The sequence below is a fragment of the Lipotes vexillifer genome, unplaced genomic scaffold, assembly GCF_000442215.2.
Source record: "Lipotes vexillifer unplaced genomic scaffold, Lipotes_vexillifer_v1.1 scaffold678, whole genome shotgun sequence".
Classification (NCBI taxonomy): domain Eukaryota; kingdom Metazoa; phylum Chordata; class Mammalia; order Artiodactyla; family Lipotidae; genus Lipotes; species Lipotes vexillifer.
The window spans coordinates 323,672-342,373 of NW_006790338.1; the positions used below are offsets into that span (position 1 = coordinate 323,672).

Consider the following 18,702-nt stretch of genomic DNA (forward strand, 5'->3'; position numbering starts at 1 on the left):
AGCAGAAACTAACACATCATTGTAAAGCAATCATACTGCAATAAAGATGTTTAAAAAAAAGAAACAGAATTCATTGAGAACAATTTCTTTTTTATTAATTTTTATTGGAGTATAGTTGCTTTACAATGTTGTGTTAGTTTCTGCTGTACAGCAAAGTGAATCAGCTACACATATACGTATATCCCCTTTTTTTAGACTTCCTTCCCATTTAGGTCACCACAGAGCACTGAGTAGAGTTCCCTGTGCTGTACAGTAGGTTCTCATTACTTATCTATCGGATAATATCGCTTATATGTGGAATCTAGAAAAAGGGTACAAATGAACTTATTTGCAAAGCAGAAATAGAGACACAGATGTAGAGAACAAACGTATGGATACTAAGGGGGAAGGGGGCGGGATGGGATGAATCGGGAGATAAGAACAATTTCTGTTAGTAAAAGTCTATCATAGTTGTAGCTACATATTTTACCCTAGATTTTTTTTTAATTACTGTTAAAACATATGACACATGAAATAGATTGAGCTTCACAGGTAAGCTCCAAGATTTCGGTTTGCTCTTTTACCAATTACTAGTAATTTCTTTGAGTCTAACACTCATCTTAAACAAAATTCTCAGAAACTCTACTCTCCTTGAGATGAATCCAGAACCCTATTACTTCTCACAATATCCACTGCCAAACCCCTGGTCCAAGCCACCACATCTCCAGACTAAATTATTGCAATGGCCCCCAATGGGTCTTCTTGATTCCATTCTTGCTCTCCTCTCATTTATTCTTCATGCAATAGCCCCAAATCCTCCAAAGGCTTCCCATCTCACTCTGAGCAGAAGCTGAGTCTTTCCAAGGCCTAATGGCCCCTCAGGATCTTCTCTCTCCCCTGGCTTATTCCCCACTCACCCACCCCAACCCATACTCCTTATCCCCTTTCCTACTATAGTTTTTCACCTGAAAACTATATAGTTTCACCTTCCACTATTAAGTGTTATTTTATTATCATTTTCTTAAACCATAGGATTTAAGGAGCTTGAGGGTGAGGAATTTTGTCTGTTTTTTTAAATTAATTTTTATTGGAATATAGTTGCTTTACAATGCTGTGACAGCTTCTACTGTACAGCAAAGTGAATCAGCTATACATATACATACATCCCCTCTTGTTTGGATTTCATTCCCATTTAGGTCACCACAGAGCACTGAGTAGAGCTCCTTGTGCTATATTGTAGGTTCTTATTAGTTACCTATTTTATACATAGTATCAATAGTGTATATATGTCAATCCCAATCTCCCAATTCATCCCACCCCTGCTTCCCCCCTTGGTATCCATATGTTTGTTCTCTACGTCTGTGTCTCCATTTCTGCTTTGCAAATAAGATCATCTATATCATTTTTCTAGATTCCACATATATGCATTAATATGATATTTGTTTTTCTCTTTCTGGCTTACTTCACTCTGTATGACAGTCTCTAGGTCCATCCACATCTCTACAAATGGCCCAATTTCATTCCTTTTTATGGCTGAGTAATATCCTATTGTATATAATGTACCACATCTTCTCTATCCATTCCTTTGTTGATGGACATTTAGGTTGCTTCCTTGCCCTGGCTATTGTAAACAGTGCTGCAATGAACATTGTGGTACATGACTCTTTTTCAATTATGGTTTTCTCTCAGTATATGCCCAGGAAGGGGATTGCTGGGCCATATGGTAATTCTATTTTCAGTTTTTTAAGGAACCTCCATACTGTTCTCCATAGTGGCTGCATCAATTTACATTCCAACCAACAGTGCAAGAGGGTTCCCTTTTCTCCACACTCTCTCCAGCATTTGTTGTTTGTAGATTTTCTGATGATGCCCATTCTAACTGGTGTGAGGTGATACCTCATTGTTGTTTTGATTTGCATTTCTCTAATGATTAGTGATGTTGAGCATCTTTTCATGTGCCTCTTGGCCATCTGTATGTCTTCTTTGGAGAAATGTCTATTTAGGTCTTCCACCCATTTTTTTATTGGGTTGCTTGTTTTTTTGGTATTGAGCTGCATGAACTATTTGTATATTTTGGAGATTAATCCTTTGTCAGTTGGTTCCTTTGCAAATATTTTCTCCTGTTTTGTTTCATGCGTTTACCACTGTGTGTTTTTCAGGACTCCCTTCCATTAGTTGTGTATGAAACTTTCAAGAAGAGAGCCTATCAGCCATGTCATATTCCAACTTACCCAAAAGAGACTATTTTTAATGAGTGCTGTATTCATTTTCCATTGCTTCCATAACAAATTAGCACAAACTTAGCAGCTTCAAATACCCCAAATTTATTATCTCACTATTTCTGTAGGTCAGAAGTCCGGTGAGTTCAGCCAGACCTCTGCTTATAGATTCACAAGGCTGAATCAAGGGCTGGGCAGCACTGTGATGCTTTCTGATGCTCTGAGGGAAAATCCATTTCCTTACTCATTCCAGTTGTTGGTAGAATTTACTTCCTTGTAGTGATAAGACTGAGGTTCCCATCTCCTTCCTGGCTGTCAGCTGAGGGCTATTCCCAACTTCTGAAAGCCACTTGCATTCCGTGGCTCATGGCCCCCTTCCTCCATCTTCAAAGTCAGCAAGGGAGGTCAAGTCCTTCTCACATTTCAAGTCTTTCTTCCATTCTTTTTTTCCATTACTGACTATTCCGCCTTCCTCTTTCACTTTTAAGAACCCAGGTGATTACATTAGTCCCGTCCAAATAATCCAGAATAATCTTCCTATTTTAAGGTCCACAACCTTAATTCCATCTGCAATGCCCTTTTGCCCTGTAATATAACATACACAGGCAGAACACCAGATATTAGGGTTTGGACATCTTTGAGGGGACATTATTCTGCTACCACAAGTACCATTACAGCTCTCTCAATTTTTTTAGTTACCAATTACACTAACTGTAGCTGAGCATTTTTGTTATAGCTAACATTCGTTATGTCGAGTTGTTCAGTTTTGAATAGTCAGCATGATAGAACCTCATGCAAACACCGATTTCTACAGAAAAGAACTCAGCATAAACCTGAAATTAACTTGTTAGTGTCCACCATATCACATGGAAACAAGTACTTGATTTGTTTTGTGAATTGCTGAAGTAATAAGAAAAAGAAAATATCTTTCCTCACCACATTGTTCTCGTAGAAGAGAATGTTTCTTGGAAACAGCCTCACTTTGCTCTCATAATAAAAGCCTGGGCTTTACATATTGCAAGTAACCCGGGAACTCATTATGCTGGCTCCTGTTTCTGGCTTCACCTACTTTCCACCATGACCTGCTTTTTTGTGTGTTTATCTTCCTTCTTGTTTAAACAGAGTATAATGAATCAATCTCTTCCATAAACTTTGCACTAGATACTCTTCTACGTCTTGATAGCATTCCATATGGTTTCCCATCCATTCACTTTATCTTTAATAAGTCATGCATCCTTATTTATCTGGATCCGATCCTTTACCAGATACAGTATCTATGGTGCAATCTACATAAAATGGACCCAGATACATATTCCTGTGTTCTTGTAACTAGTTGTCCCTCTAAAATGTATGCTGCAACGTCATGTGAGATTTTCTGGCAAGAGTTGATCATGTGATGGACTAAGGTCTTCACAGAAGTCTAAAAGTTAATGATCAGTTTATTCTATAATTATGTAGTTTTTAAACTGGAATAAAGAACACTGCTGATATTTTCCTTATGCTTTAAAAGGAATCGTTTTTTTGTTCCCTAAAAGATACCAGTCCAAATATACATACAGTTAAATATCTAAAAAAACAACCCAATCAAAAAATGGGCATAAGACTTAGATAGACATTTCTCCAAAGAAGATATACAGATGGCCAACAGGCACAGGAAAAGATGCTCAATATCGCTAATTATTGGAGAAATGCAAATCAAAACCACAATTAGGTATCACCTTACACCTATCAGAATGGCTATCAAAAAGTCTACAAATAATAAATGCTGGAGAGGGTGTGGAGAAAAGGGAACGTCCTACACTGTTGGTGGGAATGTAAATTGGTGCAGCCACTATGGAGAACAGAATGGAGGTTCCTTAAAAAACTAAAAATAGAACTACCATATGATCCAGCAATCCCACTCCTGGATGCATGCACCCCAATGTTCATTGCAGCACTATTTACAATAGCCAAGACATGGAAGCAACCTAAATGTCCATCGACAGAGGAATGGATAAAGAAGATGTGGTATATATATACAATGTAATATTACTCAGCCATAAAAAAGAATAAAATAATGCCATTTGCAGCAACATGGATGGACCTAGAGATTATCATACTAAGTGAAGTAAGTCTGACAGAGAAAGACAAGTATCATATGATATCCCTTATATGTGGAATCTAAAAAGATGATACAAATGAACTTACTTACAAAACAGAAATAGACCCACAGACATAGAAAACAAGTTTATTGGTTACCAAAGGGGCTTATTGGTTACCAAAGGGGATAGTGAGGTGGGGGTGGGAGATAAATTAGGAGTTTAGGATTAACATATACATACTACTAAATATAAAATAGGTAAACAACAAGGACCTACTGTAGAGCACAGGAAACTATACTCAATATCTTGTAATAACCTATAATGGAAACAACATATATAACATAGATATATATATATATAACTGAATCACTTTGCTGTATACTTGAAACTAACACAACATTGTAAGTTAACTATACTTCAATTTTAAGAAGTTTTAAAAAATAAAATAGAATAGCATGTCCTTTAAAAAAAAAAAAGATACCATCCCACACACAGACATATTTCAAAATTCAGAAAACCAACACTCCCCCAGAATAATGTTTCTGTAGATTGTAATCATCTCTCTGGTGGCTCTTTGACAAAGAGAATAATCAATATTCACAAAAGGTTGAAAAGATTGTGAAAGCCATGCCCTCATACAGCTAATATAGAGATATTAAGTAACATCTCTTTGATCATCATTTCACATTCTATGCGAGTAAATACTTTCATTATTTAGCAAGAAACTAATAAATTGCCTAATGAGTCACCAAACTCCCTTTATAAATTAACACCAATAATTACACTCCCTGTAATCTTCTGTGTGTGCCAGGACAAACTGATCATTAGTGAAACTTGTCAAACCATGATATTTACACAGAGCAATCTAAAATTTGGAGAATATAACTTTGATTCTTTTCGGTTCTACAGTTACCCATAACATAATACAACCATACAATTGTGAAATAAAACTGGGATCATTAATATTTTGGGTTTTGTTCTTAAATACCTAAATAGTTGTATAATGAGGTATTTGCATTTATGTTTTCTTTTCTTTCTTTCATAGACAAGAAGAAAAATTATATTTTATTTTTATTATAAAATTTTCTTCAGAAATAAAACAGAGGATATTATATACCCACAATCTATAATTTACAGCTGGTAATATTTTACAATATTTATTTCATCTAAATGAATGCTATGGTATTTTAAAGTAAGTTGCAGGCAGCATAACAGCTCACTCCTAAATATTCTGATATGTATCTCTCAATTTTAGGAGAATTTTAAAATGAAAACTTCTTAAATTAACTAGTGAATTCAAAATGCCATTTATCTTTTCACACTTGTAAAGTGAAGAAATGCTAAGTCAATTTACATATATAGACACTTTTCATTGAAAGGGAGAACAAAGTTCGACCAGATTTAATTCTATCCTATTGTATGGAGAAAGATCTCAAAGAAAGTGCCTTTTCTCTTTTAATATTTATTCATCTACACATTTCACATGAGTTGCACCATCACAAATTTTAGATGTTACATAAGTTTACAACCAGATCTTTTACTCTTTTTAACTCTTGTGGTGTGTGACTGATTCCCAGTTGCTTGTCTCTGCCGACCCTATTCCCTCTGCCAGGAATGTCTTTTTACTTCTTCCTGTACACATCTAAATCCTACTCCTTTAATTTCAAGATTGCTCCTCCAGAAAGCTTTCTCTGATTCCTCCCTGATGAATTAAGATGCTTTTTCAGTGGTTCCATAGTTGTGATACCTCTGTTGTTATACTTACACACCATCTGAAAGGTGTCTACTTCCCTTATTAGATCATCATTTCCATGGGGTAAGGACAGACTTTGATTCATTTTTTCCAGTGCTTACTACAGAAGCACCACACTGTAGGCACATAATATCTTTGTTGAACTGTTAAAGGGACAATAAAGATGATAATGTTGGACTAGATATTCTCTAAGATATCTTCTAGCTCAAAATTTCATGAGACTTCATAGAAAATAGTTCATTTAGCCCTCCTAGATAACAATCTTTATAAATTCCTTCATGATAGTGTTGCTCTTTGTTAGTAGACCTACATGTTTGAGATATCAGGGTCAGTGTTCTTTAAAGGTAACATAAGTGATTCCCTTTCCTGACATTATTAGTCTAGCCATTCAGAGAACTCTTTCCTAGTATAAGACACCTACAAAGGCTGAATTAATATAAAAACCTTCTTTGTTAAAACATGGCTTAGCTGGATACAAATTAAAGGAATAAATCTGAGACCAGAAATTATTCCGTAGGATCAGTAGGCACTGCATTTGGGGCTTACGTTAGAGGCCTCTACTGACTTATTGGTTAAGAGCTTGGATTTTGATTGTATTCTGGTAACAAAAATGAGTCTGAGACCTGATGAAGTGGGAAATTGGACTGGAAACTCCTGTATAACTCCAGGATCCCCAAAATATGAACCCCTTAGTGAGTGAACAAGAAACAAAAGTATCTTTCAGAAAGAGATTGGCTTGTTTCACTCCTGGCTGCATTTAGAGTTGGACTAGGAAACAATGGAGAAAACGATTCTTCTCTGACAATTTCTAACCACAAGCTCACATTCATGTGCGGTCTAATATGTGGTCTTAGTTTAAACTGGAAATAGATCAACTGTTCCACTTGGCACGTTGCAGAAAACAGAAATTTTGGAAGAATGCACATTACATGAGTACCTTATAAGTTCTTTATCATAAGTCATTAGACACACAAGGAAATAAGCCCCCATGTGTGGTAGTCAGTATTGACAAGCAAAGTCTGTGGTTATTTTAATATCAAATGCAGAATATAACATATGTCTAAGAAGGAAAAAGAAAAGAGATTAAAATGATATTTAAGATAAAGAAACTATCAAAATTAAATAGGAAGATCCCCAAAACTGAAAAATAGAATAATCAAAATTAGCTTAATGGATGGATTAAAGAGCCATTAGACAAAGCTGAACAAAGAGTTGGTGAACTGGAAAATATATTTGCAGAAATTAACAAAACAGCAGTAGAAAAACAAAGAAAAGGAAATCATATAAGACATAAAGATACAAAGGGTAATGTGAGAAGTTCCCATACTTGTCTACTTAAAGTTCCAGAAACAGAGATTAGGAGAATAGGGGACAGCAAATTTTCAAAGACAAAATAGCAAAACATTCCCACCACTGAAAAAAGACACAGAACCTTAGACTCCAGAAATCAAATGAACTCATACCTAGATACAGAATAAAATTGCAGAACATCAAAATCAAAGAGAAACTCTTAAAAGGAGCCAATGAGAAAAACTAATCACCAACAAAGACTGAGAACTGATTTCTCAACAACAACAATGGAAGCCAGGGTGGAAAAGTAAAACAATATTCTTAGGAGCTAAAAGTAAACAATTCTCATCCAAGGATCATAAGTCCAGAAAAAGTATCTCTGAAGATTGAGACTGAAATAAATACCCTTTCAGACAAACAAAAAACAGAGAATTCACTATAAGTAGATTCCAATGTAAATAAATTCTTTAAAAAGATGTATTTCAGGAACGGCTTCAAGATGGCAGAAGAGTAAGACGTGGAGATCACCTTCCTCCACATAAATACATCAGAAATACATCTACATGTGGAAAAGCCACTACAGAACACCTACTGAACACTGGCACGAGACCTCAGACCTCGCAAAAGGCAAGAAACTCCCCACGTACCTGGGTAGGGCAAAAGAAAGAAGAAAAAACAGAGACAAAAGAATAGGGACAGAACCTGCACCAGTGGGAGGGAGCTGTGAAGAACGAAAGGTTTCCGCACACTAGGAAGCCCCTTCGCGGGCGGAGACAGTGGTTGGCGGAGCGGGGAGCTTTGGAGCCGCGGGGGAGAGCACAGCAACAGGGGTGCGGAGGGCAAAGCGGAGAGATTCCCGCACAGAGGACCGGTGCCCGGCACCGATCCTCCCCGAGAGGCTCGTCTGCTCACCCGCCGGGAAGGGTGGGGGCTGGGAGCTGAGGCTCGGGCTCCTGAGGTCGGATCCCAGGGAGAAGACTGGGGTTGGCTGCGTGAACACAGCCTGAAGGGGGCTAGTGCACCACAGCTAAACAGGAGGGAGTCCAGGAAAAAGTCTAGAGCTGCCTAAGAGACAAGAGACTTTTTCTTGCCTCTTTGTTTTCTGATGCGCGAGGAAAGGGGATTAAGAGCGCCGCTTAAAGGAGCTCCAGGGACAAGCACGAGTCGCAGCTATCAACGTGGACCCCAAAAACGGGCATGAGACACTAAGGCTGCTGCTGAAGCCACCAAGAAGACTGTGTGCAAGCACAGGTCACTCTCCACACCGCCCCTCCCGGGAGCCTGTGCAGCCCACCACTGCCAGGGTCCCGTGATCCAGGGACAACTTCCCCAGGAGAACGCACGGCGTGCCTAAGGCTGGTGCAACATCACGCTGGCCTCTGCCGCTGCAGGCTCACCCCACATACATACCCCTCCCTCCCCCCGGCCTGAGTGAGTCAGAGCCCCCGAATCAGCAGCTCCTTTAACCCCGTCCTGTCTGAGCAAAGAACAGACGCCCTCAGAAGACCTACATGCAGAGGTGGATCCAAATCCAAATCTGAACCATGGGAGCTGTGCGAACAAAGAAGAGAAAGGGAAATTTCTCCCAGCAGCCTAAGGAGCAGCGGATTAAATCTCCACAATCAACTTGATGTACCCTGCATCTGTGAAATACCTGAATAGACAATGAATCATCCTAAATTGAGGAGGTGGAATTTGGGAGCAATGATATATTTTTTTTCCCCCTTTTTCTCTTTTTGTGAGTGTGTATGTGTATGCTTCTGTGTGTGATTTTGTCTGTATAGCTTTGCTTTTACCATTTGTCCTACGGTTCTGTCTGTCCGTTTTTTTTTCTTTTTTTTTTACTTAAAAATTTTTTTTTCTTAATAATTATTTTTTATTTCAATAACATTATTTTATTTTACTTTATTTTATCTTCTTCTTTCCTTATTTCTTTTTTTTTCTCCCTTTTATTCTGAGCCATGTGGAGGACAGGCTCTTGGTGCTCCAGCCAGGCATCAGGGCTGTGCCACTGAGATGGGAGAGCCAAGTTTAGGACACTAGTCCACAAGAGACCTCCCAGCTCCACGTAATATCAAACAGCGAAAATCTCCCAGAGATCTCCAACTCAAAACCAAGACCCAGCTCCACTCAATGACCAGAAAGCTACAGTGCTGGACACCCTATGCCAAACAACTAGCAAGATAGGGACAAAACCCCATCCATTAGCAGAGAGGCTGCCTAAAATAATAATAAGGCAACAGACACCCCAAAACACACCACCAGACGTAGACCTGCCCACCAGAAAGACAAGATCCACCCTCATCAACCAAAACATAGGCACTAGTCCCCTCCACCAGGAAGCATACACAACCCACTAAAAGAACTTTAGCCACTGGGGACAGACACCAAAAATAATGGGAACTATGAACCTGCAGCCTGCAAAAAGGAGACCCCAAACACAGAAAGTTAAGAACAAGGAGAACACAGAGAACACCCAGCAGATGAAGGAGCAAGGCAAAAACCCACCAGACCTATCAAATGAAGAGCAAATATGCAGTTTTCCAAAAAAAGAATTCAGAATAATGAGAGTAAAGATGATCCAAAATCTTGGAAATAGAAGGGAGAAAATACAAGAAACGTTTAACAAGAACCTAGAGGAACTAAAGAGCAAACAAACAGTGATGAACAACACAATAACTGAAATTAAAAATTCTCTAGAAGGGATCAATAGCAGAATAACTGAGGCAGAAGACCAGATAAGTGACCTGGAAGATAAAATAGTGGAAATAACTACTGCAGAGCAGAATAAAGAAAAGAGAATGAAAAGAATAGAGGACAGTCTCAGAGACCTCTGGGACAACATTAAATGCACCAACATTCGAATTATAGGGGTTCAAAAGAAGAAGAGAAAAAGAAAGGGATGGAGAAAATATTTGAAGAGATTATAGTTGAAAATTTCCATAATATGGGAACGGAAATAGTTAATCAAGTCCAGGAAGCACAGAGAGTCCAATACAGGAAAATCCAAGGAGAAACACGCCAAGACACATATTAATCAAACTATCAAAAATTAAATACAAAGAACAAATATTAAAAGCAGCAAGGGAAAAATAACACATAAGGGAATCCCCATAAGGATAACAGCTGATCTTTCAGCAGAAATTCTGCATACCAGAAGGGAGTGGCAGGAAATATTTACAGTAATGAAGAAGAAAAACCTACAACCAAGATTACTCTACCAAACAAGGATTTCATTCAGATTTGATGGAGAAATTAAAAGCTTTACAGACAAGCAAAAGCTAACAGAATTCATCACCACCAAACTAGCTTTACAACAAATGCGAGAGGAACTTCTCTAGGCAGGAAACACAAGAGAAGGAAAACACCTACAATAATAAACCCAAAACAATTAAGAAAATGGTAATAGGAACATATATATCGATAATTACTCTAAATGTAAATGGATTAAATGCTCCGACCAAAAGACATAGACTGGCTGAACAGATATAAAAACAAGACCCGTATATGTGCTGTCTACAGGAGACCCACTTCAGACCTAGGGACACATACAGACTGAAAGTGAGGGGATGGAAAAAGATATTCCATGCAAATGGAAATCAAAAGAAAGCTGGAGTAGCAATTCTCATAGCTGACAAAATAGACTTTAAAACAAAGACTATTACAAAAGACAAGGACACTACATAATGATCAAGGGATCAATCCAAGAAGAAGATATAAAAATTGTAAATATTTATGCACCCAACACAGGAGCACCTCAATATATAGGCAAATACTACCAGCCATAAAAGGAAAAATCGACAGTAACACAATAATAGTAGGGGACTTGAACACCCCACTTTCACCAATGGACACATCATCCAAAATGAAAATAAATAAGGAAACACAAGCTTTAAATGATACATTAAACAAGATGGACTTAATTGATATTTATAGAACATTCCATCCAAAAACAACAGAATACACTTTCTTCTCAAGTGCTCATGGAACATTCTCCAGGATAGATAATATCTTGGGTGACCAATCAAGCCTTGGTAAATTTAAGAAAATTGAAATCGTATCAAGTATCTTTTCCAACCACAAAGCTATGAGACTAGATAGCAATTACAGGAAAAAAATCTGTAAGAAATACAAACACATGGAGGCTAAACAATACACTACTTAATAACCAAGAGATCACTGAAGAAATCAAAGAGGAAATCAAAAAATACCTAGAAACAAATGACAATGAAAACACAATGACCCAAAACCTATGGGATACAGCAAAAGCAGTTCTACGAGGGAAGTTTATAGCTGTACAAGCCTACCTTAAGAAACAGGACACATCTCAAATAAACAACCTAAACTTACACCTAAAGCAATTAGAGAAAGAAGAACAAAAAAACCCCAATGTTAGCAGAAGGAAAGAAATCATAATGATCAGATCAGGAATAAATGAAAAAGAAATGAAATAGACATTTCTCCAAAGAAGATATACAGACTGCCAACAAACACATGAAAGAATGCTCAACATCATTAATCATTAGAGAAATGCAAATCAAAACTACAATGAGATATCATCTCACACCAGTCAGAATGGCCATCATCAAAAAATCTAGAAACAATAAATGCTGGAGAGGGTGTGGAGAAAAGGGAACACTCTTGCACTGCTGGTGGGAATGTGAATTGGTTCAGCCACTATGGAGAACAGTATGGAGGTTCCTTAAAAAACTACAAATAGAACTACCATATGACCCAGCAATCCCACTACTAGGTATATACCCTGAGGAAACCAGAATTCAGAAAGAGTCATGTACCAAAATGTTCATTGCAGCTCTATTTACAATAGCCCGGAGATGGAAACAACCTAAGTGCCCGTCGTCGGATGAATGGATAAAGAAGATGTGGCACATATATACAATGGAATATTACTCAGCCATAAAAAGAAACGAAATTGAGCTATTTGTAATGAGGTGGATAGATCTAGAGTCTGTCATACAGAGTGAAGTAAGTCAGAAAGAGAAGGACAAATACCGTATGCTAACACATATATATGGAATTTAAGAAAAAAAAAATGTTATGAAGAACCTAGGGGTAAAACAGGAATAAAGACAGAGACCTACTGGAGAACAGACTTGAGGATATGGGGAGGGGGAAGGGTGAGGTGTGTTAGGGCGAGAGAGAGACATGGACATATATATACTAACAAACGTAAGGTAGATAGCCAGTGGGAAGCAGCCGCATGGCACAGGGAAACCGGCTCGGTTCTTTGTGGCTGTCTGGAGGGGTGGGATAGGGAGGGTGGGAGGGAGGGAGACAAAGAGGGAAGAGATATGGGAACATATATATATGTATAACTGACTCACTCTGTTATAAAGCAGAAACTAACACACATTAACAAATTGAAGGAGAAAAACCATATGATCATCTCAATAGATGCAGAGAAAGCTTTTGACAAAATTCAACACCCATTTATGATAAAAACCCTGCAGAAAGTAGGTGTAGAGGGAACTTTCCTCAATATAATAAAGGCCGTATATGACAAGCCCACAGCCAACATCATCCTCAATGGCGAAAAACTGAAAGCATTTCCACTAAGGTCAGGAACAAGACAAGGTTGCCCACTCTCACCACTCTTATTCAACATAGTTTTGGAAGTTTTAGCCACAGCAATCAGAGAAGAAAAGGAAATAAAAGGAATCCAAATCGGAAAAGAAGAAGTAAAGCTCTCACTGTTTGGAGATGACATGATACTATACACAGAGAATCCTAAAGATGCTATCAGAAAACTACTAGAGCTAATCAATGAATTGGGTAGAGTAGCAGGATACAAAATTAATGCACAGAAATCTCTTGCATTACTATACACTAATGATGAAAAATCTGAAAGTGAAATCAAGAAAACACTCCCATTTACCATTGCAACAAAAAGAATAAAATATCTAGGAATAAACCTACCTAAGGAGAAAAAAGACCTGTATGCAGAAAATTATAAGACACTGATGAAAGAAATTAAAGATGATACAAATAGATAGAGAGATATACCATGTTCTTGGATTGGAAGAATCAACATTGTGAAAATGACTATACTACCCAAAGCAATCTACAGATTCAATGCAATCCCTATCAACTACCACTGGCGTTTTTCACACAACTAGAACAAAAAAATTTCACAATTTGTGTAGAAACACAAAAGACAGAGAATACCCAAAGCAATCTTGAGAAAGAAAAACGGAGCTGGAGGAATCAGGCTCCCTGATTTCAGACTATACTACAAAGCTACGGTAATCAAGACAGTACGGCACTGGCACAGAAACAGAAATATAGATCAACAGAACAGGACAAAGAGCCAGAGAGAAACCCACACACATATGGTCACCTTACCTTTAATAAAGGAGGCAAGAATATACAGTGGAGAAAAGATAGCCTCTTCAATAAGTGGTGCTGGGAAAATTGGAGAGCTACATGTAAAAGAATGAAACTAGAACACTCCCGAACACCATACACAAAAATAAACTCAAAATGGATTAAAGACCTAAATGTAAGGCCAGACACTGTCAAACTCTTAGAGGAAAACAGGCAGAATGCTCTATGACATAAATCACAGCAAGATCCTTTTTGACCCACCTCCTAGAGAAATGGAAATAAAAACAAAAATAAACAAATGGGACCTAATGAAACTCAAAAGCTGTTGCACAGCAAAGGAAACCATAAACAAGACAAAAAGACAACCCGCAGAATGGGAGAAAATATTTGCAGATGAAGCAACTGACAAAGGATTAATCTCCAAAACATACAAGCAACTCATGCAGTTCAATATCAAAGAAACAAACAACCCAATCCAAAAATGGGCTGAAGACCTAAACAGAAATTTCTCCAAAGGAGATATACAGATTGCCAACAAACACATGAAAGGATGCTCAACATCACTAATCATTAGAGAAATGCAAATCAAAACTACAATGAGGTATCACTTCACACCAGTCAGAATGGCCATCATCAGAAAATCCACAAACAATAAATGCTGGAGAGGGTGTGTAGAAAAGGGAACCCTCTTGTACTGTTGGTGGGAATGTAAATTGATACAGCCACTATGGAGAACAGCATGGAGGTTCCTTAAAAAACAAAAAATTAGAACTACCGTACGACCCAGCAATCCCACTACTGGGCATATACCCTGAGAAAACCATAATTCAAAAAGCGTCACGTACCAAAATGTTCATTGCAGCTCTATTTACAATAGCCAGGACATGGAAGCAACATAAGTGTCCACTGATGGATGAATGGATAAAGAAGATGTGGTACATTTATACAATGGAATATTACTCAGCCATAACAAGGAATGAAACTGAGTTATTTGTAGTGAGGTTGATGGACCTAGAGACTGTCATACAGAGTGAAGTAAGTCAGAAAGAGAAAAACAAATACCATATGCTCACACATATATATGGAATCTAAAAAAAGGAAAAAATATGGTCAGAAGAACCTAGGGGCAAGACGGGAATAAAGATGCAGACCTACTAGAGAATGGACTTGAGGATACAGGGAGGGGGAAGGGTATGCTGGGACAAAGTGAGAGAGTGGCATGGACATATATACACTACACTACCAAACATAAAATAGATAGCTAGTGGGAAGCAGCCACATAGCACAGGGAGATCAGCTCGGTGCTTTGTAACCACCTAGAGGGGTGGGATAGGGAGGGTGGAGGGAGGGAGATGCAAGAGGGAAGAGATATGTAGACATATGTATATGTATAACTGATTCACTTTGTTATAAAGCAGAAGTTAACACACCATTGTAAAGCAATTGTACTCTAATAAAGATGTTAAAAAAATAAATAAATAAAATAAAATACTATTAAAAAAAGATGTATTCCAGGAAGAAGAAAAATTATAAAAACATACAATTAAGATAAAACTATATGATAATGCACATAATTTGGAAGCAAAGTATTTCAAAATGCTTTCATTATTTGAGAGAGGGAAGTTATTGATAACATTAAACTTTCTTAAATATAGATGAAAAACTTCTAGGTTAATCACTAAAGAATTAAATATAACATATATCTTCCAAACTGGTAGGGGGAGGGAGGATAAAATAAGGAAAGAAGTTTCAATCAATTCAAAAGAAGCCAACAGAAGGTGGAAGCGGGGAGTAGAAGGGACACACAGGAAGAGCTGGTGAAATTAAAAGCCCAAATAACATGGTAACATTAAATTCTAACACTGTATATTCATTATCATAATTAATGTAATTGGCTAAACTCTTCAGTTAATAGACAAAGCCTAACAGAATAAATAACAAGAAGTCCACCTGTGTCTCCTTTATAAAAGATACTCCCTAAACATAAGTAAACAGAAAAGTTTAATAGAAGAATCAGAAAAGATAAGGAATTGCTGTTTAATGGATTTAGAGTGTCAATTTTGCAAAATGAAAATTTTCTGGCGATTGGTTTGCACAACAATGTGAATACACTTAACACTACTGAACTGTACATTTAAAAACATTTAATATGATTAATTTAATATTATGTGTATTTGTATCATAATAAAAGATTTTTTAAGGATGGGAAAAGATGTGCAAGGAAATACCGAAGAAGAAAGAACTAATGTTGTTTATTAAATATTATTTTAATATAATAGTTTCATATTATATATTAGTTAATATTTTTAACAGCTTTATTGGAGTATAATTGCTTTACAATTGTGTGTACAATGACTAACGAAATAATGATCACTTCTGTCCATTATGTGTAGAGAGATTAATTCCTGACCAAATGGTCTCAATACACTGTATGTGTTTACATTAAAAAAAAAAAAGAAATTGAATCAGCTATACATATACATATATCCCCATATCTCCTCCCTCTTGTGTCTCCCTCCCACCCTCCCTATCCCACCCCTCTAGGTGGTCACAAAGCACTGAGCTGATCTCCCTGTGCTATGCGGCTGCTTCCCACTAGCTATCTATGTTACATTTGGTAGTATATATAAGTCCATGCCACTCTCTCACTTTCTCCCAGCTTACCTTTCCCCCTCCCGTGTCCTCAAGTCCATTCTCAACGTCTGCATCTTTATTCCTGTCCTGCCACTAGGTTCTTCATAAACTTTTTTTTTTTTTTAGATTCCATATGTATGTGTTAGCATACGGTATTTGTTTTTCTCTTTCTGACTTACTTCACTCTGTGTGACAGGCTCTAGGTCCATCTACCTCACTACAAACAACTCAATTCCATTTCTTTTTATGGCTGAGTAATATTCCATTGTATATATGTGCCATATCTTCTTTACCCATTCATCTGTTGATGGACACTTAGGTTGCTTCCATGCCTTGGCTATTGTAAATAGAGCTTCAGTGAACATTGTGGTACATGACTCTTTCTGAATTATGGTTTTCTCAGGGTATATGCCCAGTAGTGGGACTGCTGGGTTGTATGGTAGTTCTATTTTTAGTTTTTTCAGGAACCTCCATACTGTTCTCCATAGTGGCTGTATCAATTTACATTCCCACCAACAGTACAAGAGAGTTCCCTTTTCTCCACACCTTCTCCAGCATTTATTGTTTGTAGATTTTTTGATGGCCATTCTGACTGGTGTGAAATGATACCTCATTGTAGTTTTGATTTGCATTTCTCTAATGATTAGTGATGTTGAGCATTCTTTCATGTGTTTGTCAGCAATCTGTATACCTTCTTTGGGGAAATGTCTATTCAGGTCTTCTGCCCAGTTTTGGATTGGGATGTTTATTAGTTAATATTTAAAACAAAAGTAAACTAGAAATAAAGAAGGCTGCTTCATATCAATGGAAGGTTTGATTTACTAGGAAATATAACATTTATAAACTTGTATATACTCAATAACATTTTCAAAATATATGAAGCAAAAAAATTCATTCTCAGAGTGGGATATTTTAAGATATATATATCAGAAAAGAATAGGTCAAATAGATGAAAAATCATAGATACAGAATACATGAACCACACACCCAATAAGCTTAACCTAGTGGACACTATAAAACACTGTACTCAGAAACTGGACAGTACACATTCTCTTGAAGACCATATAGGATATTTATCAAAACTGACCCCAATATAAGCCATTAAGTCTCAACACACTTTTAAAAATTAGTATCATGCAGACCACATTCTCTGATCATAACCAACTGAGAAATCAATCACAATTTTTTTTTAAAGCATAGCTTTAAGGACATTATCTACTTCATTCAGATTGTTGGGAATTTAAAGAGTTCAGTAAGTAGCATCTCCCTCTTTTTAAAAAATGTCTTTGAATATATTCAACTATCAAGGCATTTCGCTATATAAAACATTATAATCTTCCCACTACTCCAATTCAATAAAAGACTTTACTCAGTGGCCCCATTTAGGACTGTGAGTGACCATCAGACCCCAAAGAACACAAGCCACAGGTCCCTGTGCAGCTGCAACGGTAGAGGCGCACAAGAGCACCAACACTACCACAAGCTCATCTGCAGCTTTGTAGTTTTGTTTTTGTAGTTTCCCACTTGAACTTGGAACTAACTGAGAAATTACATAAGGAGTCAGGTAGATGAAGATAAAATAATCATTTTATTAAGCAGAAAGTTTTTTGGAGAACATGGTCTATGTATGTATCAATGGGCTTGCTTATTGGCTCCTTTGAATTTTACATACTACCTAAAACTGCAGGTGATACCCACAAGTACAGAGCCTGCTCCTCCAAACTTACTGCACAGTCAAGGGCAAAACAATATGCATGCTCTCTGAAGACAGACAGATCCCAAAGACAGATCTGAGGGAGACGCTGATGTGCACGTGCCCGGTCATTCTCAAACTCACAAACCAGGCAAGTCACTCATCCACAGGGAGCGAAGAGCTGGTAGGTTAAAGAGATGAAAAGAGCGTTATTCTGCTACACAGCTCTCCACATGGAAACAAGGAATGATTGATGAGGAACTCCCTAATACTCACTAAGGAGGAAATTTGCATTTTTTGTGAAGACCAGTGTTCTCAGCATCTTTACCTCCTTCCTGGAGCTGGGCTGTGATGTTGAGTTCACACTGCACTTTAGCTTTCAGCACAAGGACAATCTGCTCTTCTATAGTAATGGTGCCATCAGAATCCAGCTGTAGACATGAACAAAATACAGAGAAAAACATGCCTGTTACTTTTTTTTAAAGCCACGATACAATCTTTCATTATTTCACCTTCTAATATAATTAAAAATTAGTTTTGATGTGAAGCTATCTGAAATAGTTCTTTATCTGAATCAAAATTCAAAAATCCATCAACGTATAAGATTTTAGAATAATCATACTTTTACCCTGATTAGCCTAAAGAAAAAAAATCCCCTTTGTTAAAAGTTAAAAAACTCCAGAAATTTCTAATTTAATTAGGTAAGTC

The 18,702-nt window shown here is 37.3% G+C and overlaps 1 protein-coding gene across 1 annotated transcript in view; it reads right to left on the reverse strand.

Annotated features, from left to right (window-relative positions):
• The window catches only part of PTH2R (parathyroid hormone 2 receptor), a 75,359-nt gene extending 56,937 nt beyond the window's left edge, over positions 1-18,422 (reverse strand). The window contains exon 1 of the mRNA XM_007472162.1: positions 18,323-18,422. The gene's annotated coding sequence lies outside the window, so the exon portion shown is untranslated. The remainder of the gene's footprint in view (positions 1-18,322) is intronic.
• Positions 18,423-18,702: the final 280 nt, after the last annotated feature.